Raw genomic sequence first — 26,559 nt, 5'->3', positions numbered from 1 at the left:
TTTTTTTAAATATTATTTCATCTTAACTACGAACTTTGTTTATTTTCTTTACCCACATGTCAGACCCCCTTACTTCTAGCTGTGTTGTTCATTTATTTACGCATATGATTCCCCGTTCAGTCTTTTAGAACTTTTCGTTTTTTATCTTTTCTTTTCGTGTTATCAACAATGTTTTTTTTTTGTTTTTTGTTTTGTTTCTTTCATTTTCATTTTTTTCAAAATGCGTGTGTTAATTAAAAGGATTAAAATATAAACAAATCGAACTTACTAATGAAGGTAACAACTTCCGGTGAATGCCGGAGAAATATCCAGTAAAAAAAACGTCGTTTAGTAAATCGTTATTTGTATTTTAAATTAAATATTTTATCGTGGTTTATTTATTTATTGTCATTTCATTTAACTTAATATGAAAATATTTTATCGTGGTTTATTATTTATTTTTTTTGTCATTTCATTTAACTTAATATGAAAATGGATAATAAACTTTAAAATATCAATTATTTAATGGATTTTATTATTTCCTTTTCTTTAAAAACTCAATTTTATTTTTATGGATACATGTGTCCAGCTGTCCAGTTACACCGATATGATGACTAAAATTATTCTTTTTCCAATTCCAAAATTTATAGAAAAATAAAACATGTAGATGTTAACAATTAAGAATATTTTAAATATTTAAAAGACAAAACGATAAACAAAAAGTTATGAATTACACAAAAATTACACACACAAAAAATAATGTAATATTTAGATTGGTTTGAATGATAAATTATCGCAAAAATTTCGATTCCATGGTTTAATGACCGTTTTTCTCTAAAAAAAATATTCACATTCATTTCAAACCAGTTCTATCTATTTTTATGAACACCGATATGATGACTAAAATCGCAAATTATTGTCTTTTTAAATGAAAAATAATGCATGAATTTCTGTTTTCTTTTTTATATAAAAATAAAACATTGTAGTATTTTAACAACTAAAAATACTTTTAATATTTCAGGAATATTACGATAAGCAGTATTCATTCAATATTTTCACAAAAAAAAAATATTAAAAAGTATTTAATGTGCTTTTCATGATCAAATTATCACAAAAATTTTGCTTACATGGTTTAATGACCGTTTTTCTCTCGGAAAATATTCACATTCATTTAAAGCCACGTGTGACACTCTGTTCATATTTTTATTTAATGTGTGAGGATGTCCAGTGATTTCGAGCTCTGAGATCCCTATTATGAATGGGTGAACACAGAGTCACACACGTAGAAGTTTGTGACTCCACGGTCAGTTCTTACAAATTGGCATCACTGCTATGAGTTCTATAAGGTCAGAATTTAAAAAATCGTTATACATTTTGTAAATTCATTTTAGTTTAATTTTACCAGTTGTCAAAATTTCAACTTTCACAGTTGTTATTTGGTACGAATATTAGGTTTTAAAATTTTGTCCCTTAGATTTGGACGCTACTATATATATATATATATATATATATATATATATATATATATATATATATATATATACATATATATATATACATATATATATATACATATATATATATATATATTCACTTAAAAATATTTGTGTATTTCTGATATATATATATATATATATATATATATATATATATATATATATATTCACTTAAAACATATTTGTGTATTTCTGATTTCTGAATATATATATATATATATATATATATATATATATATATATATATATATATATATATATACACACATATATATATATATATATTCAGAAATCAGAAATACACAAATATTTTTTTGAGTGAAAATAAAGTTCGAAATCGATTAAATTAAACAGTAGAGTTAAGTACCAAGATGAACTTTTAACCCGTCTTTTCAATTAAAAAAAAAACATACTTTTTAAAATATAAATAAATTACAATAATTATAAAAGTAAGTTTCTTTTTTAAATAGTTGTCTATTTTGCATGTATTATTTATTCAACAGTTACCTCCCTTAGCCGGATATTTTCTTATAGAGTTTCCCCTGACTCGACACCGATAACTTGACCGGTGTTGTGTTCCCTAATTGTGGTCAGCATCCTTTCTTGCCGCACATGTCTTTGTATTTTATCTTCTGTTTTCCTTCGCCGTTTTAAGCCATCTCCGGTAAGAAATATTATATATCTCCTTTTTAAAGACACTTTTTAATACTTTTGACGTTATTTTTTTTATTTCATCTTAACTACGAACTTTGTTTATTTTCTTTACCCACATGTCCGACCCCCTTACTTCTAGATGTGTTGTTCATTTCATTACCCATACGACTCCACATTCAGCCTTTTATAACGTCTCGCTTCTTATTTTTTCTCTTTGTGTTATCAACAATGTTTGTTGGTTTGTTTGTTTGTTTGTTGTATTTTTTTGTGTGTGTTTTTTTTTGTTTTTTGTTTTTTTCCTTTCATTTTTTTTTTACAATATCTGCTCTCAATATGCGTGTGTTAATTAAAAGGGGTAAAAATAAAAACAAATCTAATTACTAAGGGAGATAATTACTTCCGGTATTATTTTCCGGAGTTATTTCTATTTTTTATTTTTTGTACATTCATCTTAGTTTATTTTTAATCAGTTCATATTAGGCACCGCCAAAAATGGCCGAAAAATCAAGTTGTTGTTTTTTAAAACGAAATTACATTTATTAAAATCCATTATTTCTGAGTAACTTTTTTTTCCAGAAAGATAAAACCCTGAATTTTATCATATAGAAAACAGAATAATGTAAAACTTTTTCTACTATTTTTAATTAAATTTTAAATGTTAAATTTTCCCAAAAAGTTAACAATTGCCATTTTTTGTCTTGCACAAAAAACGTACATAAATATTTAAAAAAAAAGGTTTTTGAAATAATTAATTTATTTATTTGTTGTCTAACTAAGATTTAGGATGATTTTCTATGAGAATATGAAAAAATATTATAATATAAGTACCTGGATTTGAAATAATTCCACTTATTCATATAGGAAACCAGTTACTTCGCATCGATCTAGAGTCTAGATCGACACTGTTTACGTTTGTATTCGATAAAAAGCAAACTATGGAAGACCAAACAGGCCAAAAAAACTTATTTTTCAGTAACGAAAATTTCAATGTATTATTAACGCTGAGGCTGGCCAGTACCAGATGGGTGACCATTTGTATGAGTTTGGTTTTTAATGTGTATGTGTGTCGGGGGGGGGGGGCTCCCCAAAATGGGGGAGGGGCAATTTAAAGCGGAATAAAAAAAAATTATTTCAGCGCATTTGGTCCACCGTAGTCGAAAGGCGGCAAACGTTTTCAAACAGGGTCGAAAAAATGATGCTATTTTTAACACAAAGGGCACAATATTTATCAAATTTTTTTTGTATCGATTCTTCAAAGCATGCCCTGTTTAATAATGGTCATGCATTATTCGGCTCGCTAAAAAAAATTGTTAATTTATGTATCAAAGATTTTAAAATGGCTTTTTTCGTATAAATATTAAAAAATTATTTTTTTTGTTTTGCTTAACTTAAATTAATTATTTTTCTTAACATATTCACCGAATTTCACACTTCAAAACTCAAAAGCGGGATAATTAAACACAATCGAAGTTCTGATATTCAGACGTCAAAATAAGGTATGCAAACATTTTTTTAAATCTATATTTCTGTCCCTTACAACAACACAATATGTTTTGTTCAGTTTCAGATGATTATTTTAAGCATATTTGTACCACCTCAAAACAAGGGGGGGGGGTTGTAAGTAAAAAAATATATATATATAAATATCGTTTATGAAAAATAAGTACACTGTTATAAAGTTCATTATTCTCTTAATAATCGCTGAAAATTTCGTATTGATCGGATAATTACCTGATTTTTTGGTAGATTTTTAAAAAGACGGTCCATCAAAAAGTACTTACATGCCCCCCCCCCAGTTTTGGCGGTGCCTAGTTCATATGCATGCTAGGTTTGTAAAGTGGAAACGTCACCAGCTTTGAATGTTATAGTTTTGCTTTTGGTTTCGATTCTAGCTGATGACACCCAAATACAGTTTTTATTACCTCTGACATCACGACTCTATAATCGTATATATGAAATCTGGACAAATTTAAAATATATTTTAGCAGTGGCGGCTCGTGCCTAAGATTAGTGGGGGTGCTGTTTTAAAAAAATATATGTATTGTTTTAATATTGTGTAAAAATAAAACATAAAAAACATAAAAATATAATTTATACATATGCACACATATAAAAATACAATAACTTAAAGGAATCCTAAATGGATGTAAATATTTTACTTATTACATTCATTTGAAAGTAATCTTCATTCTTCTTTAATTTGTGAGAAAAGATTTATAATTTTCTCCTCAACTTCTGAATGACTGCTGAAGAACTTTTTTATCAATTGAAAGCACTGCAAGTGCATTTAGTCTTTCGCAAGCCATGGTGTTCCTTAGAAAAGTTTTTATTCTTTTCAGAGTTGAAAAACAACGTTCTACCTCTGATGTAATCATGGGAATTGTCAAGATAATTTTTATGAGTTTTGTGATTTCACTAAGAACATCGTTTAAATTGTTTTCCAAAATAAATTTCAGGAGATCAATTACTTTGCAATATTCATGGATATCTGACCTACTATAAAATATTTCTAGCTCAGTTTCAAACTTTTCTTTGTCAATCATGGGATATGCTTCAGTTGTCAAGGATATCTCTTCTGTAGGTAGTTTTTTTCTTAAAACTAGCAAAGCTTATCTTGTAAAACAATTTAGCAAGTATTAAATGTTTAGTTGAAGAATATCTGTCCATTATATCAACAGATATATAGTCACACAGTTCTTTAGCTTCGCCCTTGAGTGTTTGTGAAGGATTTTCACAGTATTTGGTGTTTCTTATCCCTAAAATAACAGTTTTGAAATTTGTTATGTATTCATTGACTTTATATATGCTAATTTCCAGAGAAATAATTTCAACATGAGACATAATTTGATGAAATGGCTCTAACCAAAATATGAAATTTTCATCGTTCAAATATTTCAGAATTCCTGTCGCTTCTGCAACGGTCTCATCTACATATGATGTTGACTGAATTTTAGTGACAGTTTTTTAATGCTTGAACATTTTCATGAACTCTATTTATGTATGTTAAAGTTCCACCTTGTGGCGGATACACGTAGAATGCTTGCATCCAGATGCTTCTTGAAAAATGGACAGATGCTGTGGTGATCTAGAAAAGAAAGTCGGAATAGCCAAAATGTTAGAGAGAAATATTCTAGCATTTCGTGTAATGTTTGCTGCATTCCTCATTATTAAATTAAGTTGATGCGCATAACAGTGAGTGAAATGTGCATTACTATAAACTGCTTTTATTTTCGCCTGAGCACCAGCTTTTTTGCCTTTCATGACATTTGCATCATCAAATGTCTGAGCTATAAGTTTTTGGTGATTCCCTTGAAGGATTATATCTAATTGTTGTAGAATACATTTTGATATCCCATCAGCAGTTTGGTTTTCTGGAATAAAGAATCCCCAAAAGCGTTCAAGTATTTTTTCATCCCAGACAATGATCATTTGTGTATGTTCAAACACATCTGTTGTATCATCAGCCATGCCAACTACAAAGGAAGCTTTGCTAATTTCAGCCCTTATTTCATCATGGTATATTTGTTAAAGACAGTCAAGTATGTCATTCTGAATGGTCTTGGAAACACCTTTGAAGACATTACTGGTTTCTAAGTGATTCTTTAAATCTGGATCTAATTAAAATGCAACATTTAAAAACCCTCTAAATACACTGGGATTTACTGAATCATCTTTTTTATCATGTCCTCATAAGGGAGTTTGAAAGTTCCCACAAAAGAAAATACAATCTATTATTTTAGATAAAATTTCACGGTTCTTCTTAACATTCATGTTATGATGATTGATTGAAAGTCTGTAGGCCTCACTGGTTTTCTTTAATATTTATGGTCCCCAAAATTCATAGGGAAACTACATTGTCAACGTGCTTCTCACGCTTTTCAGTTCTATCTTTCATTTTGCTAATAGTTCTGAAACTATCTTTTGTCCACGTTACATCACCCCCCAACAACAAACAAGGAAAGCAGAACAACGTCTTTTTTAGTTCACAGCCGCAAAGCAAACTTTTCCATTGGTACCATTAAAGCTACGAATATACACTTTGTTGTTGCTAATGCCTGGCTAAGATATTTGAATATCAGGCGTTGAATGGCTTCTTTTCTTAATTTCAACTTTATCATGGAGAGACAGCTGTGAAAACTCAATTTGTTAAAGTTCATTTACCGTCGCAGAAGTTATTTCTTGGGGGTGCAAGGAGGCCATGGTTAAATTCTTTCTATATCAATTGTGTTGGGAAAGGTTAGTACTAGGCACTCTATTAGTAGAATATGAATTAAGGTAGAAGTAATACAATGTTTACGTGATCCTCTTTTTGCGATTCAACTGAACCGGAAGTTCTAACTGAGTTTAATCATACTTTTATAACTTTTACGTCACAGATTTTTATTAACGAAAAGAGTTTTACTATTTAAAAACGGTTTTATTTATAAAAAGCTTGTTGTTAATTAAAAATAGGCGTATAACAAAATAAGCTTGTCATTAAAATTGCTCTTTTTTAATACAAATATTTTTAACTTTGCCATTATAAGTCGTCGTAAAGGGGGTAATACCCAAAAATATTTTAATTACAAAACACTATTTTAAATTGTGTACACTTTACAGAGTAATAAAAATATACAAATATATTTCTTTTAAACTTTACAGATTAAATAAAATTTTACGGGCTCTTTCCGCAGGCAAACAAACGAAAAACATTTTTTAAATACATTTTATTTACAATTTTTAATAATGTATTTTTTCATAAAAACAAAATCTTGGAAATTTACTTGCCTGCAAACGATGGTAAAGTTAGGAGTTTACCATTTAAAATGGTTTTATTGGATAAGTTTTATTTAAAATTTAAAAATGTGTTTATAACAAAACTTTGTAAATAAAATATAGAATAAAAAAGTTTACATGTTTGTACTATGAGCAAACAAAAACAAATTTAAAGATACATAATTTTATTTACAAATCTTTTTACAACTTTTTATATAAAAACAAAAACAAACTTTGCTATTTACTGAGCTTATTCTAAAAACGGTTTCACATACTCGTTTTGTTATTGCACATTTTGATTTAAAAAACTTTGTTCAAAGTGTAAAACTTCTTAGATAATACTCGTGGGAGGTAAATAAATGCTAACGCTTATATATATATATATATATATATATATAATGTGTGTGTATGTATATATATATAATGTGTGTGTATGTATATATATATAATGTGTATGTATGTATATATAATGTGTATATAATGTGTGTGTATGTATATAATGTGTGTGTATATATATAATGTGTGTATGTATATATATATAATGTGTGTATATATAATGTGTATGTATATATATAATGTATATATGTGTGTGTATGTATATATATATATATATAATGTGTATATATAATGCGTGTGCATGTGTGTGTCTGTGTGTATATATGTGGATGTATATATATGTGTGTGTGTGCACGTATATATACATGTGTATATATATGTTTGTATATATATATGTGTGTGTATATATGTGTGTGTATATGTGTGTGTGTATATATATGTCTGTGTATATGTATGTATGTATATATATATATATGTGTGTGTATATATATGTATGCGTGTATATATATATATGTGTATATATATATATTTGTGTGTATATATATATATGTGTGTATATATATGTGTATGTGTGTATATATATGTGTATGTATGTATATATATGTGTGTATATATATGTGTGTGTATGTATATATATGTGTGTATATGTGTATATATATATTTGTGTGTATATATATGTCTGTGTATATGTATGTGTGTGTATATATATGTGTGTGTGCATATATATATGTGTGTGTATATATATGTGTGTGTGTGTATATATATGTGTGTGTATATATATATGTGTGTGTATATATATGTATGCGTGTATATATATGTATGCGTGTATATATATGTGTGTATATATATATGTGTATGCACATATATATGTGTGTATATATGTGTGTATATATATATATGTGTGTATGCACATATATATGTGTGTATATATATGTGTATATATACATATATATATATATGAGGTAAAAACATTTCTAACTAAAATGTATTTTAAAAATAAAATTTTCTTCGCTTTTCTATAGAAAAAAATGTAAATATTTTTTATTCTTTAAAGTTTAACTACTACAAAATAAATGGATTTCAAACTGCTTAAAAACACAAACAAAATAAGCCATATAGGTAAAAAAAAAATAACATTAGTCGCATTGGTAGCTTCAAGGCTAAAAGCCAGAACACTTTTAATTAAAAAAAAAGTTTGGCATATTGTATATTTTTGTCTGCTTAAACAAAATAGGTAAAAAAATAACACTTTTAATTAAAAAAAAAAGTTTGGCATATTGTATATTTTTGTCTGCTTAAATCGCATTCAAAAGTGTGGGAATCTTTTTTTAGGTTGAGATTTTATTTACAAGAACACGTTACACTTTTTAATAATAATAAAAAGAAAGCATTTGTAAACAAGCCTCTTAAAAACACCGCATTTCACGAGCGTTTGGAACTGCGAACGTACAGTTCCAAATTGGCTCATATCGGCCGTCTAGATCGGGCATCATGCGCACAAGCGAAATTCACTAAGAATGTGTAATTGTGAATTTCGCAGCTCCAAGAACCGCCATAGGAAAGGAAGGAAATGTATAGTGCGGCTGTGCTGCCAAATCAGTCCCTCTGGCGGTTCTTAAGAACACTTTTAACAAATATACTTTCTACTTGCTTTTTTTTTGGCATATCAAAGTTCGAAACACCGCTCTGGTGTTTTCGTCCGAAGGTAGCAACACAGCTCCGGTGTAAAGCAGAGGCCGCAAAACCCCTCTGTCGTAATTCAAAAGGCCTAACACCGCTCTGGTGCCTTCTTTTTCTTCTGCCAGTCTGTTGTGTGTTTTTCCTTCTTCATTTTATCGAATATCGCGAGACAGCCAGAAGTAGTAGTACCAGATTCACCGAGAGAGGGGGAGAAAAGAAGGGGAGAAAAAGAGAAGAAAATACACCAATAAGAGAGGGAAAGGAAGGGGAGGTAAATAAAGAAAAATTTAAATAAAATTTCTATATGAAAGCTGTTTTAGTAAATTTTTACTTACTTTCGACCTAAACAATCACCTTTAACATGAAGATTTCTATAGGTTTTTTGATATGCTGAAAACGAATATCCAATTAAACTTTGTTGCAAACAAGTCGTTATTCGAACATAAAGAATTTACACTGCTGAATCAGAAAACTACTTGCTTGCACATACAGAAATGGTCACCACTGATAACATAAGGAATGGCATATATCTGTATACAGATTTTTCTATTTTTTCTGTTCTTTAATGTCCTCGGGCTTTATTACAAGATGAAATTAGAAAAAACCCCTTTTAACTCAACTCATTAGGTGGCCGTAAAGTGGGTGCTCATTTTACGTTAAATTTATAATGAAAAGTGATACGCCATTTTTTAAAAAAGTACATTTTTCATATCATAAAAGCTATTTCTCTGCGCCACTGTTAGAGCATATATTCGTTTTCAGCACCCCCGAAAACTTACAAAAGTGGTAATCGTGAAAGGTTTTTTTTGGGGGGGGGGATAAAGATTTTAGACATTGACCTGAAAAAACTTTTTTATACAATGATAAAAAAATAATGAATTTTAAATGATTTTCGCTGGTTTATAGTAAAAAAAATGCTTGACGCATACAGGAAAGTGATACGCTCCTGTGTACTTGTCACTAATTTAAATGATATGAACAAATCACAATATGTTTTTTTCCTTTTGAAAAAAATAGTACTGGATTGTGATATGACCCTTGAATTTAAATTCTATTTTGAAAAGTGAAGATGACAAAATTAAATTATTTTGTATCTTGGGGACATTAACTTTGATAGATGAAAAGGAATTTATTATAAATGGGGCTTTCATAAGTAGATGTTCTGGATTTTTGTATATAAAATCGTAACTTACTTGATTAGCATGTGTGTGTGCTTCAAAGGATTGGTCATGTGACAAAAAGGAAAGAAATAAAGCCTAAAATGGTTGACGCTCATTTCTGCAATGCAGTCTGTTTCTATTTCTTAAAAAAAGAAACGCACTAAAAAGGGCATTATTTCTCAGATTAGCATGAGAAGAAGCTGATCATTTTCTGACATGTGCAAAATCATCAAAATGATTTCTGCCGCCCCACCAAAAAAAATGTTTTTCCTCAAATCATGAAAAACTAACAAAAATTCTTTCTCTTCCCTCCCTCTTTCCACAGCTAACTTTATGCCTATCTTATGTTAAACGACTTTCTTCAAAAGGGAAGAACAAGAGAAAGAAGAGAAAATTAAGAATATGCAATAAAAAATGCAAATTGAACAATTCTCTTGCAGTAGATCAATCATTATGAAATCGAGTTACTGAATGTCATGGAAGCTGCATGATTGATCTTTGTGTTGAGGTTATGGTTGGAGTCTAAGGGTATATGAAACGGGTTTATGTTATGGTTGGAGTCTAAGGGTATATGAAATGTGTTAAGGTTATAGTTGGAGGCTAATGGTATATGAAACGTGTTAAGGTTATGGTTGGATTCTAATGGTATATGAAACGTGTTAAGGTTATGGTTGGAGTCGAATGGTATATGAAACGTGTTAAGGTTATGGGTGGAGTCTAATGGTATATGAAATGTGTTAGAGAAGGCAACTGTTGTTTACTTTCATATTTCACCTCTCTTAGCTATCACAAAAATTACGTGATTAAAAAGAAGAAAATGTTTTAAGATTGTTCTAATTAAAATACATGACTACTTTTACAAAAGTTTAAAATTGACATCCATTGACAAAGCATTAATATATTATGTAATGACAAGATCATGTATCAATTGGAGAACATGGTGAGAAATTCGTCGTTTCACTCACATTGAATCTGATAACCGCCAGCATTTCGTTAATGTATATATCCCATGACTGTTCATTGTTCCCAACTTTTCACTAAAACGTTCTACTTTGCCGTTACTTTGTGGTGATAAAATGACGTGGTCACATGATATTTGTTGAGGTCTTACAATGCCTTCTTCATCAACTTGTTAACATTTTTGGACTCATTTTCTGTTAACAACTTGAGTGGTGTCCCAAATCTAGGGAAAATTGCATTCGTGGTCAGGTTGCAATAAGTAATAACCTACCTTGTCCATCACCATAAACGTTTTTGTTCCATTTTGGACGATTTACATATATCTTCAATATTTATTCAACTTATTAAGGGCATAGTGTATCGTGTAATTATTAAGTGTATCCTGTATGCTTCTTTTTCTATAGTCGACCATCTTTCTCCATATTAGTTAGTTTATGGGATAAGAAGTAAATTGGGGTTTCTACCTCTATGCTCTCTCTGATCCGTGTACAGTCTGTATTATTTCTTACGATTAGCATAGCCTAATATAACAATATCTGAGAGCTTCATTTTTAAACTGACTGTCGACCGTCTCGGGGATTTAATTTAATTAAAATATCTACTAATAACAATATTAAAATATGTACTAATAACAATATTAAAACATATACTAATTAGAATATAAGAATATGTACTATTAACAATATCAAAATATGTACTATTAACAATATCACAATATACACTAATAACAATATTTAAATATGTACTAAAAACAATATTAGAATATGTACTATTAACAATATCAAAATATGTACTAATAACAATATCAAAATATGTACGTATCACAATATTAAAATGTGTACTATTAACAATATCACAATATACACTAATAACAATATTTAAATATGTACTAAAAACAATATTAGAATATGTACCATTAACAATATCAAAACATGTACTAATAACAATATCAAAATATGTACTAATAACAATATTAACATATGTACGTATCACAATATTAAAATGTGTACTATTAACAATATACAAAATATGTACTATAAACAATATTAAAATATGTGATAATTACAATATACAAAATATGTACTACTAGCTGTACCCGGCCACGCGTTGCTGTGGCTCAGTTTGTTAAAATGGAACACATGTGAAAGTAGAGAAAAGTTTGATTCTTTTTTTCAAGAGAATATACAAATTATTGTTTTTTAACAGATGTTAAGAAAATAAACAGAAAAAAATACTTCCATCATTAATTATGCAAAAAAATAAATAAAATGTTTATTTAGTGTTTCAATATGCTTATAAATTACAATAAAACTTGCTGAGTATGCACTGTTTTACGGGTGTTGTAAAAATGGAATGGAAACTTAAATTTCGCTTCATTTTAATCTTTCTTAATTTTTTAATTGTGCACCCCCAAACGAATATAATCAAAACGGTAATATTCAACAATTGTACTTTATGTATATAAAACACAAAATATTTATTAAAAAAATTTTTTTTTTAAGTTAATAAATAATTCCATTTTTAAACGAAAAAGTCAGTTTACCTAACTTACTGTATCAATGTTATTTTTTAAGCAAGAAAAAAAAGGTAAATATCCAGATACGCTACTACAGAATACCGACCACTCTAATTTGTTTTTTTATAGGTAATTGAGGTCGCTGACAACGAATCTGATAGTCAAACTTGGGGCAAATTTACCGTTTGCATGGTATTTACCCCTGAACCCACGAACTTCTTTCCACCATTTTGCAGCTTCCGTTTATGCTATGCGTATGCACGCTGTAGCATAAACGATGGCTTTACCAAGCAAACTACGTTGGGGGGGAGGGGACTTTTTTTTCCAGGACATAGAATTTTCTAAATTTCAAAAATACATTATAGCGCTTTTTGGGCGGAAAATTTAAAATTAGCTGAAAAAGAAATAAAAAAGAAAAGGAAAGCACACCAAGTTTGAGTAGGGGGGTAATTTATCTGTTTTTTTTTAAACCTGGAACATCGAATTTTCAAATTTTCCGTAAGTAACGCGCCGACATTTACCAATTAGAACACCATTTAACATTTTCCGAAGATTTTACTTTGTACATTGGGGGCGCGAGTGGGGGGGCGGATGTGATGTTGGGGCGCGCAAACAAATTAGAGTGGTCGGTGTTCTGTAGTAGCGTATCTGGATATTTACCAAAAAAAATATTTAGGTTTGGCTATAAATTCCTAAACTCATTTCACCCTAAATAATTTAAGTGACTGAAATAGGAATCTAATTGAATCTTTAATTTCCTGAATATTATGCTAGAATTCATTTTTCTTCGGGTTATATCGAATACATTAATATGGATTTTAGGGGCTTTTTTCGTAATGTTACTGTAAAAATTATTTTTTATTGTTACAAATTACGATGCTTTAAAAAAAGCAAAAATAAATTTTTGCGTTTTTTATTTACTACTGAAAACCATAACTTTAGTAAAGGTATTTTTTGTTTAAACAAAATAAAACATTTTCACTAAGAGTTAAGTAAAAATAATTAGTTCATTATATTCTGCGATCATTATTTGAAAAAAACTGCAATTTTCATTAAAATTCGTTAATTTCCTGATTTTGGTGAATTTTTAAGTAAAGGGAGGAGTCAAAATGTGTATACACTTCGAGCGTCGGCATTCATTTTGTGACCACGTGTGGTTAATTTAAATTAAAGTTCAATCACATGGTTACATTATCAATAATCATGTAATTTAAACCCATTGAAAATTTACCGATATTGTAAACACATTCTGTTTACATTAAACCTGTGGTGTTTTTTTAGTGATGCAATGTTGGGGTTTGTATTACTGTACACATAGATCCGAAAAAGTTGTCAAAAAACAAATATATAACAAATAGATGTTATCAAAGACAAGATAAGTTACTTTTCTACCTAACTGGATATATTTTTTTGTGTTTTTATTCAATGTAACATGTTTATTCAGCTCGAAAACCATACAGTGTTTACCGATGTATTGGAACATTCAAGATGGAGTCTGATTCTCTCTTTAACACGGTAAGTTTGGGAAAAGATGTTATAAATTAAAAAAAAAACGGATAAAATACTGTTAAAAACTCGCTCAATACATGTTACTGTGACATAGCTTGACATATATTCGGCGGGTTTTTAATAGTATTTTGTATAGTTTTTTATTTATAACACCTTTTTTCCAAACTTACGGTGTTAAAGAGGGTGTGAGACGCCATCTTGAATTTTCAAATACATCGGTAAACACTATGTTTTTCGAGCTGAATATGTTACACTGAATAAAAGCACGAAAAATATATCCAGTTTGGCAGAAAAGTAACTTATCTTGCCTTTGATAACATTTATTTGTTATACATTTGTTTTTTGACAACTTTTTTCGAATCTATGTGTACAGTAATACAAACCCCTTCGGAGGTTGGAATGCCCCCCACCTAAAATGTACTTGGAAAAATCGATTTTATAGTGAGATTTAAGAATGGTTAGTCGAAAAAAAGGTGAAAAACAAAACAAATAATACATAAATAATTGTTACCAAAGGCAATAAATGCTACTTTTTTTTTTACTTACATGAATGAGTTTATTTTATGTTTTAAAGTATTTTCAATCGCTTTTCGGGTTTTCTTTATTTTTTAATAATCTAATGCGGGTGTGTGGGTGCCAAATATCTCCAGATTTTCTAGAATTCCCCGCTAGATTGCAAACGAAATCTCCAGATCTAGCAGGAAAACCGCTAAATTGTAACACTAGTCACGTGACAGGAAGCGGTAATAAATAATTGTCCATAAATAAAACAAATGACCCCTCAGTTAAAAGAAAAACACCTATTTATCATAGAAAAATTAAGTATAATGTTATAATTAAAAAGAAATATATAAAAACACACATGGATATACTAAACATATTATACCAAAACGTGGAAGCCATCCGTCCAGTGGTTTTTTAGACAATTAATTCCGAACGAACCAACATTTACATTTTTATATATATAGATAAACAATATCAAAATATGTGCTATTAACAATATTAAAATATGTACTATAAACTATATCAAAATATGTACTATTAACAATATAAAAATATGTACTATTAACCATATCAACATATGTACTAATAACAATAAGAAAATATGTACAAATACCAATATCCAAATATGTACTAATAAGAATATTAAACTATATACTAATGACAATATAAAATATATGTACAAAAACAATATGAAAATATGTACTAATAACACTAAAAATATATACTAATAACAATATCAAAATATGTACTATAAACAATATCAAAATATGTAATCACAATATAAAACTATTTACCTATAACAATATCAAAATATGTACTAAGGCCAATATCCAAACATGTAATAATAACGCCATTAATATATTTACAATTAACATTATTAAACAATACACTACTAACAATATTAAAATATGTACTATTAACGTTATTTGAATATGTACTAATAACAATATGAAACTATGTACTAATAACAATATCAAATGTGTACTAATAACAATATATAAATATGTACTTATAACAATATTAAAATATGTATGTCAAAATATGTAATAATAATAATAGTATTAAAATATGTATTAATATCAATATTAAAATATTTACTAATAACAATATCAAAATATTTACTAACAACAATATCAAAATATGTATTAATAACAATATTAAAATATGTAATGACAATATTAAAATATGTAATAATAAAAATATCAAAATACGTACTAATAACAATAAAAATATGTACTATTAACAATAATAAATATGTACTAATAGCAATCTTAAAATATGTAATATTTACAATGCAAAATATGTAATAATAATATGAAAATATGTAATAATAATATCTAAATATGAACTAATAACAATATTACAATATTTACTAATAACAATAAAAAATATGTACTAATAACAATATTAAAATAATTACTAATAACAATATAAAAATATGTACTATTAACAATATCAAAATATGTACTAATAACAATATTAAAATATGTACTAATAACAATATCAAAATATGTACTATTAACAATATTAAAATATGTACTATTAACAATATTAAAATATTTACTAATAAACATTATTAAAATATGTACTAATAAACATATCAAAATATGTACTCATAACAATATCAAAATATGTACTAATAACAATATTAAAATATATACTATTAACAATATTAAAATATGTACTATTAACAATATAAAATATGTACTAATAACAATATTAAAATATGTACTAATAACAATATCAAAACATGTACTATTAACAATATCAAAATATGTACTAATAACAATATCAAAATATATACTATTAACAATATTAAAATATGTACTAATAACAATATCAAAATATGTAATAATAACAGTATTAAATATTTACTCATAACAACATCACAATATGAACTATAAACAAATTTAAAATATGTATTATTAACAATATTACAATATGTACTATAAACAATATTAAAATATGTACTATTTAGAATATCGAAATATGTAGTAATAGCAATAGTAAAATATATACTATTGGCTATAGAAAAATATGTAGTGATAACAATATTAACATATTCACTAATAACAATATAAAAATATGTACTAATAACAATATCAAAATATGTACTATTAACAATATTAAAATATCTACTGTTAACAATATCAAAATATGTACTAATAATAATATAAAAATATGTACTCATAACAATATCAAAATATGTACTAATAACAATATCAAAATATGTACTATTAACAATATCAAAATATTTACTAATAATAATATAAAAATGTGTACTCATAACAATATCAAAATATTTACTAATAACAATATCAAAATATGTACTATTAACAATATCAAAATATGTACGTATAACAGTATTAAAATATAGACTAATAACAATACTAAAATATGGCATACTAATAATATTTACAGATAACAATATCAAAATATGTAATATTAACAATTTAAAATATGTACTAATAACAATATTAAAATATGTACTAATAACAACATTTAAAATACTCACTATAAACAACATTAAAACATGTACTATTTACAATATTAAACTATTTAGTAATAACAATATTTAAATATGTACTAATTACAATATAAAAATATGTAATAATAAGAATTTCAAAATATGGTCTATTAACAATATTACAATATCTACTAATAATAATACCAGATATGTACTAATAACAATATCAAAATATGTACTAATAACAATATCAAAATATGTACTAATAACAATATTATAATATATACTAATAACAAAACTAAATATGTAATAATAACAATATAAAAATATTTACTAATTACATAATCCAAATAGGTACTATTATCAATATTAAAAAAAATGTACTATAAACAATATTAAAATATGTACTAATAACAATATTAAAATATGCAATAAGAATAATATTAAAATATATACTATAAACAATATCAAAATATGTACTAAGAACATTATTAAAATATATACTAATAACAATATCAAAATATGCACTAGTAACAATATAAAAATATGTACTAATAACAATATCAAAATATGTACTAATAACAATATTAAAATATATACTAATAACAATATCAAAATGATGTGGACAATTAAAGGGAAACTCTCCACCAAAGAGCCAGGAAAGTAATAAAATATGTAGTAATAACAATATCAAAATATGTACTAATAACAATATCAAAGTATGTACTTATAACAATATCAAAGTATTTACTAATAAAAATATTAAAATATGTACTAATAACAATATTAAAATATGTACTAATAACAATATCAAAATATGTACTATTAACAATATCAAAATATGTACTATAAACAATATTGAAATATGTACTATAAACAATATCAAAATATGTACTAATAACAATATTAAAATATGTACTATTAACAATATCAAAATGTGTACCATTAACAATATTAAAATATGTACTAATAACAATATCAAAATATGTACTATTAACAATATCAAAATATGTACTATTAACAATATCAAAATATGTACTATTAACAATATTAAAATATGTACTATTAACAATATCAAAATATGTACTATTAACAATATCAAAATGTGTACCATTAACAATATTAAAATATGTACTAATAACAATATCAAAATATGTACTAATAACAATATCAAAATATGTACTATTAACAATATTAAAATATGTACTATTAACAATATCAAAATATGTACTAATAACAATATCAAAATATGTACTATTAACAATATCAAAATATGTACTATTAACAATATCAAAATATGTACTATTAACAATATTAAAATATGTACTAATAACAATATCAAAATATGTACTATTAACAATATTAAAATATGTACTAATAACAATATTAAAATATGTACTAATAACAATATCAAAATATGTACTAATAACAATATTAAAATATGTACTAATAACAATATTAAAATATGTACTAATAACAATATCAAAATATGTACTAATAACAATATTAAAATATGTACTAATAACAATATTAAAATATGTACTAATAACAATATCAAAATATGTACTAATAACAATATTAAAATATGTACTAATAACAATATCAAAATATGTACTATTAACAATATCAAAATATGTACTATTAACAATATTAAAATATGTACTATTAACAATATTAAAATATGTACTATTAACAATATTAAAATATGTACTAATAACAATATCAAAATATGTACTAATAACAATATTAAAATATGTACTATTAACAATATCAAAATATGTACTAATAACAATATTAAAATATGTACTATTAACAATATTAAAATATGTACTAATAACAATATTAAAATATGTACTAATAACAATATTGAAATATGTACTATTAACAATATTAAAATATGTACTATTAACAATATTAAAATATGTACTATTAACAATATCAAAATATGTACTAATAACAATATTAAAATATGTACTATTAACAATATTAAAATATGTACTAATAACAATATTAAAATATGTACTAATAACAATATCAAAATATGTACTAATAACAATATTAAAATATGTACTAATAACAATATCAAAATATGTACTATTAACAATATCAAAATATGTATTAGTAACAATATCAAAAATTTAACTATTAACAATATCAAAAATTTAACTAATAACAATATCAAAATATATACTAATAACAATATCAAAATATGTACTATTAACAATATCAAAATATTTACTAATAACAATATCCAAATATGTACTAATAACAATATTAAAATATTTACTAATAACAATAACAAAATATGTACTAATAACAATAACAAAATATGTACTAATAACAATAACAAAATATGTACTAATAACAATATCCAAATATGTACTAATAACAATGTCACTATATATACTAATAACAATATTAAAATATGTACTACTAATTATATCAAAATGTGTACTATTAAGAATATTAAAATATGTACTATTAGTAATATCAAAATGTGTACTATTAACAATATCAAATTGTGTACTGATAACAATATCAAAATATGTGCTAATAACAATATTAACATATGTACTAATAACAATATCAAAATGAGGTGGAAAATTAAAGGGAAACTCTCCACCACAAAGTCAGGAAAGTATTCAAGAGTGAATCTCCAGAAATGTCTTGGTGGTGTACAGTTGGTTATGTAAAAATCATGACTAAGAGATTCCATGTAAATGTGGAAAGCTCTAATATGTGGAGAGATTAAGAATCAGTTATGGGACAGTATATATTGACAGAAAAGTGATACTAGTGACCCTTATAGGATGAAGTAAATAATTATAGATTGAGAATAACAGTGAAAAGTAAGATGTCTTAAGGAAACAAATGAGCCTTAAGCAAGATTACAATACCCGCTTTTAGGTAGCAAAGAATCTCTAATCGTAATTGTTGTCGTTTCAGGTTAGACAACATAAAATCTAGTCCATATTCCTCGATTTCTTCTCAGTGACCGTGAGGAGCTCACTAATCACCAACTTTTCTGGTATATCAAATTAAGAAATCGGCCACAGATACATGTGATTAGATAACGGTACAAGTGACTGTGTAAAAGCACCAAAAACTGGCAGTGTTCGTGATGTCCCTAAATTTGGTCATCCTAGAGTTACTTCTACACAGAAAACAATGCTGTAGATAGCAACGTCAGAAACAGGTTTGAAACCGCTTCATACATCCAACAACAGTGTAATCTTGTTAAAAAGTGTTTTCTTTCTACAGTTAAGAACAGATTGAAGGATTTTTTTCGTGAGACTCTGTTGCAAGATGCAAACCAATGATTACTGTAACGAACAGAAAATGCCGTCTGGATTCAATCGATGTATTGAAGATCATGACTTTTCATATTGTCGCAAAGTGATTTTTAGCAATGAAGGAAAATCTAATAGGCAGGGCACTGATTCCAGGCATTACGTCAGTCGAAGGGAGGATAAGGTAATCCTAGCGGCACAGTTTCAATGCTAGGTGGTTGAGGTTTTGTATTAATATGGTGTATTATTAATGCCTATAGTTCGCTTGCAAGGTCAAATTAATTCGACCAAGTACATTATGTTGATTTAGCACTTTGTAACCTACTTTGGCTGAAATGATATTCCATGTTTGAATTGGCCTGCACAATCTCCTGACCTAAATCCCATCAAAAACATATGAAATTACATCAAGCTACACAATATTAAAATTTTAAATCAGGAAAAATTTTGAACAAAAATAGAAGAGAATTGCAATTTTTTCTCACCAGAGTTTCTGCTGAAGACTAATGCAAGGAATGCCGAAAAGATTGCAGGCTGTCAAATTGCAGAAGGGCTATACTACTAAATATTCATTGTGTCCGAGCCATATTTGTGTTACTCTAATGTTCTAAATTTATGATAAAATACAATTTTTCTTAGTGCGGAGTTTTTAAATTGATGTGAACACTAGGATACTTTCAATTTAGCTGAAATTTGTAGCTTTTGATAAAAACGATGAGTGCGGACTTTTTTATGTTTTCACTATATATATATATGTGTGTGTGTGTGTATGTGTGTAGTGATAACATCGAGAAACAAAAATGTTCATTCATTTCCTACTAGGATTGTCTGCCAGGCCCGTAGTGCTATGGTTAAAGTACTTGGTTAAAATCAGTTGTAACTTACATACTTCTGAATGTTTCAGTTTCACTTTTCAGTGAGATTTAAAATAGATTATTTTTTAAGGCTTTTAAGCCAGTCATCAACACGAAAGCATGTTACTCGCATGTAAGGGGTTCTATTCAAAATTCAGTACAGATTTCTGCATTCAAGAGAAAGGTTACCCAGATCGACAAAGTACACCTGAATAAGATCGGAGGTAACATATAAACGTTGTGGTAATAACAGCCAAGATGACACTCAAGATGAGAACAGTATTCTGAAGAATCTAAATAATATGAATAATCAATCCTCATCTCTAAAAAATGTAAAGATTTTAGTTAAATATGTGGAAATAAAAACACATTAATTTTATTAACTAACCAGTATTGCATAAAACTCTACTCATTTTTGAATTTAATTAATAATAAATGTTTTTGATATTTTTAATAAAAATAAATATGAGAAATTTAAGTTAACCACATGAATTATAATTTTTTTAATTTATTTTATATTTTCAGAATTTACAGTAATGAAAAGAAATTAATGGATAAGAAGGACCTTTCTTTATTGGTGATTTAAAAAAGGTTTAAAATAATTTTACATTTTTTATATAAATTTTCAAAGTTAAAATTTACTAGCCTGCCTATGATCAAAAACTACATTGTATATACATTTTGTGGAATCAGATGCAATCGAACATGGTTGATAAAGCATTTTCTTGTGAAGTATGTTGTTCTTTTGGAGAGAAGTCAAGTTTGTGGCGTCATATGCTAACACATACGGCAGACAAACCACATTCTTCTGAAGTATGTGGTTCTTCCTTTCTAAGTAAGTCATATTTGTTGAGGCATATGATAACACATACTGGAGGAAATTAAAAGATGTTTCAATTATAGCAGTCATCATAGGAGCAACTGGGTTATGAAAAGGAACTTTAAAAAGTACATAGCAAGCATACCCGGTGAACCAAGTGCAAGTGAAATACAAACGATTGCACTGAAAGAGACGGCTAGAATCCTAAAAAGATCTCTTGATTGGACTCACTAAAATAGGGGTAAATGTCAGACATCTGGTTGGATGTCCCATCCCCTGGAAGAAATAGGTTAAGAAAAATGAAAAAAAGAGACAAAATACATTCTTGTGAAGTATGTGGTTCTTCTTTTGCATGTAAGTCAACTTTGTCGCGTCATATGCTAACACATACGGGAGACAAACCACATTCTTGTGAAGTATGTGGTTCTTCTTTTGCACAGAACTCAACTTTGTCGCATCATATGCTAACACATACGGGAGACAAACCACATTCTTGTGAAGTATGTGGTTCTTCTTTTGCATGTAAGTCAAATTTGTCGCGTCATATGAAAACACATACGGGAGACAAACCACATTTTTGTGAAGTATGTGGTTCTTCTTTTGCACATAACTCAACTTTGTCGCATCATATGCTAACACATACGGGAGACAAACCACATTCTTGTGAAGTATGTGGTTTTTCTTTTGCACAGAAGTCACATTTGTTGAGTCATATGAAAACACATACAGGAGACAAACCACATTCTTGTGAAGTATGTGGTTCTTCTTTTGCACGGAAGTCAACTTTGTTGCGTCATAGGCTAACACATATGGGAGATAAACCACATTCTTGTGAAGTATGTGGTTCTTCATTTGCTCTGAAGTCAACTTTGGTGCGTCATATGATAACACATACGGGGGACAAACCACATTCTTGTGAGGTATGTGGTTCTTCTTTTGCACGGAAGTCATATTTGTTGATGCATATGACAATCCATACAGGAGACAAACCACATTCTTGTGAAGTATGTGGTTCTTCATTTGCACGGAAGTCAAATTTGTCGAGGCATATGACCACACATACAGGAGACAAACAACATTCCAATGTAGTATGTAATTCTTCTTTTGAAGTGGAGTCAAATTTATAGTGAGGATACTAAAAAGAGCTCTCGGTCGGTTTCAGTAAAAAGCATGGAAATATTTTGAGCTAGTTTCCCTGCCTCATATCCAGCATTTCAAAGAAAGGAAATAAAAAAGAGAAAAACCAACATTTTTCTGAAGTATGTTGTTCTACTTTTTCATGGAAATCAAATTTGTTTCATAATATGAAAACACATGAGGAGAAAATTACAAAATATCAAGGACTTTTGTATGACATAAAAATGAAACTGGAATCTTACAAATGCATCAATCATACAAGTTATTATAGAAACTGGGTTAATGAATGTGAATTTCAAAAACTATCTGGCAAATATACCTGGTGAACCAAGAGCAAGAGAAATACAAATAGGTAAAGGGACAGAATCTTAAAAAGATCTCTCGGTTAGAGTAACTAAACCAATGGAAGAATGTTTTGCATTCGGTAGAATGTTCCATCCCCAGCAAAAAAAGTGATAAAATTATGACAAAAGAGAGAGATAAAGAGACAAGCCACATTCTTCCTTTGCACAGAAGTCACATCTGTTGAGGCATATGACAACAACTTGACTGCCTACTAGACACTATTCTCGAGTGTCTAAGGACTCTCTGTACAGGGGTTTGCCAAAACAACCTGGTCTGAGGTTACTTTCCTAGAAATAAATGCTGACCAAATATTCAACATTCTATTCCATTTTAATCAAGACTGTTTTACAAATATGACAGAATTAGAAAACAAGTTTGCTACAGAAATCATCCAAAAGATTTATTAAAAATATTCCAGAAGTTCCATTACAGAATATTGGAAAAAATGGGGCAAGCAATATTTTGACAAGTATTTTCTGGATTCATTCATCTATGAAATAAAATAGAATGTATAAATATATCCACATGATGATCTATAACATGTTGAATATTGAATGCTGCAGCAAGTCATGAGAGCAGCAGTTGGACATGTTATACACCATCCGCTATGACTCTCCACAATTCTTAAAACTACATGCCTTGAAACGAGCTGTTAAACCTGACATAATTATATGAGAAAATAAGTAGAAAGTCACAACCTCTGAAGATAATGTCTTCAATAATACTAGGTTAAAAAGAGTGAGAGTAAAAAATAACAAAATACCAGGTTTCATGTACGACATGAAAAAAATTGGGATCTTTGGAAAATTTCTATTTCAGTAATTATAGGAGAAACTGAAATTAAACAAAAGAATTTTAAAAACTACCTGGCAATATACTTGGTGAACCAAGTGCAAGAGAGATTAAAAAATTGCTCAAAAAGAGATGTTAGAATCTTAATATGATTGTTCGGTTGAAATGTATAAAGGGTGAATGCCTAGCATCCGCTAGGATGCACCATCACCAGCTGAAACAAATCCATTAAATTAAAAAAAGACAAACCACATTCCTTTGACGTATGTGGTTCTTTGCATAGAAGGAACATTTGTTGTGCCAGATGCAAAAACATACGGAAGACAAAAGAACATTCAATATCTATGCATTTCATATAGAGTTAAATGTGAGCCCTATGTAGGGAGCCCATTGATTTCTGAGAACTTCAACTGATCAAAATTGAAACAAAAGAGAAAAGTGTATGAAATATACTAACTGGTTTAATGAAAAATCTAAAGAAATGTTTATACACAATTCTGAAGACAAAAATCTATCTATAATTTACACACAATTAAAAAAAATCAAACTTTTGCAATGAAGCAATAACAGGGACAATAACTGTCTATAAATATCTATATATTCTAAAAAGTCACGTGTAAGTTACAGGAGAATCTCTTCAAACTAAAATATATAAGTAAACAAATAATTTACCAGGTAAATTTCTCAAAACTTCCAACTCAAAAACTGCAGTCTTGTTTCAAAACATCCAGCTTAAAAACTCAACACTCATTCAAATTCAGTTTCACATGGCTACGTATATAGTATGCCTTCTTACACGTCCAACCACAGCGAGAACTAAAATGATAACATTTTTAAAAAGTAAAAAAAACATATTTACACACAATTCTGAAGACAAAAATCTTAAGAAATATTTATACACAATTCTTAAGACAAAAATCTTAAGAAATATTTACACACAATTAGAAAATCAAACTTTTACAATGAAGCAATAACAGGGACAATAACTCTATGATTATCTATATATTCTAAAAAATCACGTGTAAGTTACAGGAGAATCTCTTTAAACTAACTAAAATGTATAAGTAAACAAGATATTTACCAGGTAAATTTCTCAAAACTTCCAACTCAAAAACTACAGTCTTGTTTCAAAACATCCAGCTCAAAAACTGAACACTCTTTCAAGTTCAGTTTCACACAGTTGCGTATATAGCATGCCTTCTTACACGTCCATCCACAGCGAGAACTAAAATGATAAAATTTGTAAAAAGTAAAAAAAAAACAAAACATATTCTTGTTATGTGTGTTTATATTCTTGTGTTAAAAAAGTGTTATTCTCTCATGCAAAAACCCTGGAAACCAATTCGATACTTTGCTTATGTTCATAATTTCCTTTTAAAAACAAAGTTTTTATTCTCGTGTAAATCTTTAAAATCACCCAAAAGAACAAACGTAACATCTTAACAGTTTTTACGTCTATTTTTAAATTCAATAAAACGTCTTTTTATATCGTGTATTCATGTTTAAATATCTACTTTATGTTTTAGCTTTTTATCATTTTTATCAGCATACGTTTATTGTGCAAGATCTTTTTAATGCCATTGACGTTCAATAAGTAATGAACCTGACCCACTTCCGCTTGTCTGAGCTAGTAAAAATGTTGCATATGCACTTAGGTCTTAATGCTCTCCATCTGTCATTGATGAGACAACTGTCGGCCATTTTGAGGCAACATTTTTGAAGATCCATGCTTGACTATTTGCTAAAGGGGATGGTTAGTGCAGGGTCTGTGGAAACTACCTGATGCATTCATAGGTTGCTGACAACTTTCCAAGAGAAAAACCGCATTGATTACCATAGTGTACCAAAGAAGTATTCACTCTAGGTGTCTTAAACCGGTATCCACAATTTACATACGATAAAGCAAGAGTGTTGAACAACATCCAATTACCATTTACTTTTGCAGCATCTTGATATCAATAAAAATTCAACAATTATAAACTGATTAGCCATATACAGCCTCGATGTAGATAGTAAGTTGTGTAGCAGTTATATTTTGTGTGGCTGTTTTATATTGTTTAAATTGTGTTTTTTTTCCATGGACCATTGCTGGATTAGTTGAGGAAGAATACATTACGAAGTGCTTATTTATTTTAAAGAAAATAAATGAAACATTAATGAATATTGCAGTTATCAGTTAGCAAGTGATAATTTAATTAATAGATTTTTTTAATAAAAATTGTGGAAAGCGAAATTTTATAACAAAACATGTTTATATCAACAATTTTTATAAGGATATAATACTTATTTTCAATCAGTAAGATTT

The 26,559-nt window shown here is 27.7% G+C and overlaps 1 long non-coding RNA gene across 1 annotated transcript; it reads left to right on the top strand.

Moving 5' to 3' along the window:
* The first annotated feature begins 2,016 nt into the window (after positions 1 to 2,016).
* Positions 2,017 to 25,742, top strand: LOC145270836 (uncharacterized). The gene is made up of 2 exons (XR_013865590.1): positions 2,017 to 2,139; positions 21,686 to 25,742. It is a non-coding gene; the product is annotated as an uncharacterized LOC145270836 (long non-coding RNA).
* Positions 25,743 to 26,559: the final 817 nt, after the last annotated feature.

The sequence above is a fragment of the Euprymna scolopes genome, chromosome 46 (genome assembly GCF_053919585.1).
Source record: "Euprymna scolopes isolate OS-2025 chromosome 46, ASM5391958v1, whole genome shotgun sequence".
NCBI lineage: Eukaryota > Metazoa > Mollusca > Cephalopoda > Sepiida > Sepiolidae > Euprymna > Euprymna scolopes.
The sequence above is the reverse complement of the archived record's forward strand: the minus strand, read 5'-3'. Positions and strand labels throughout refer to the sequence as shown.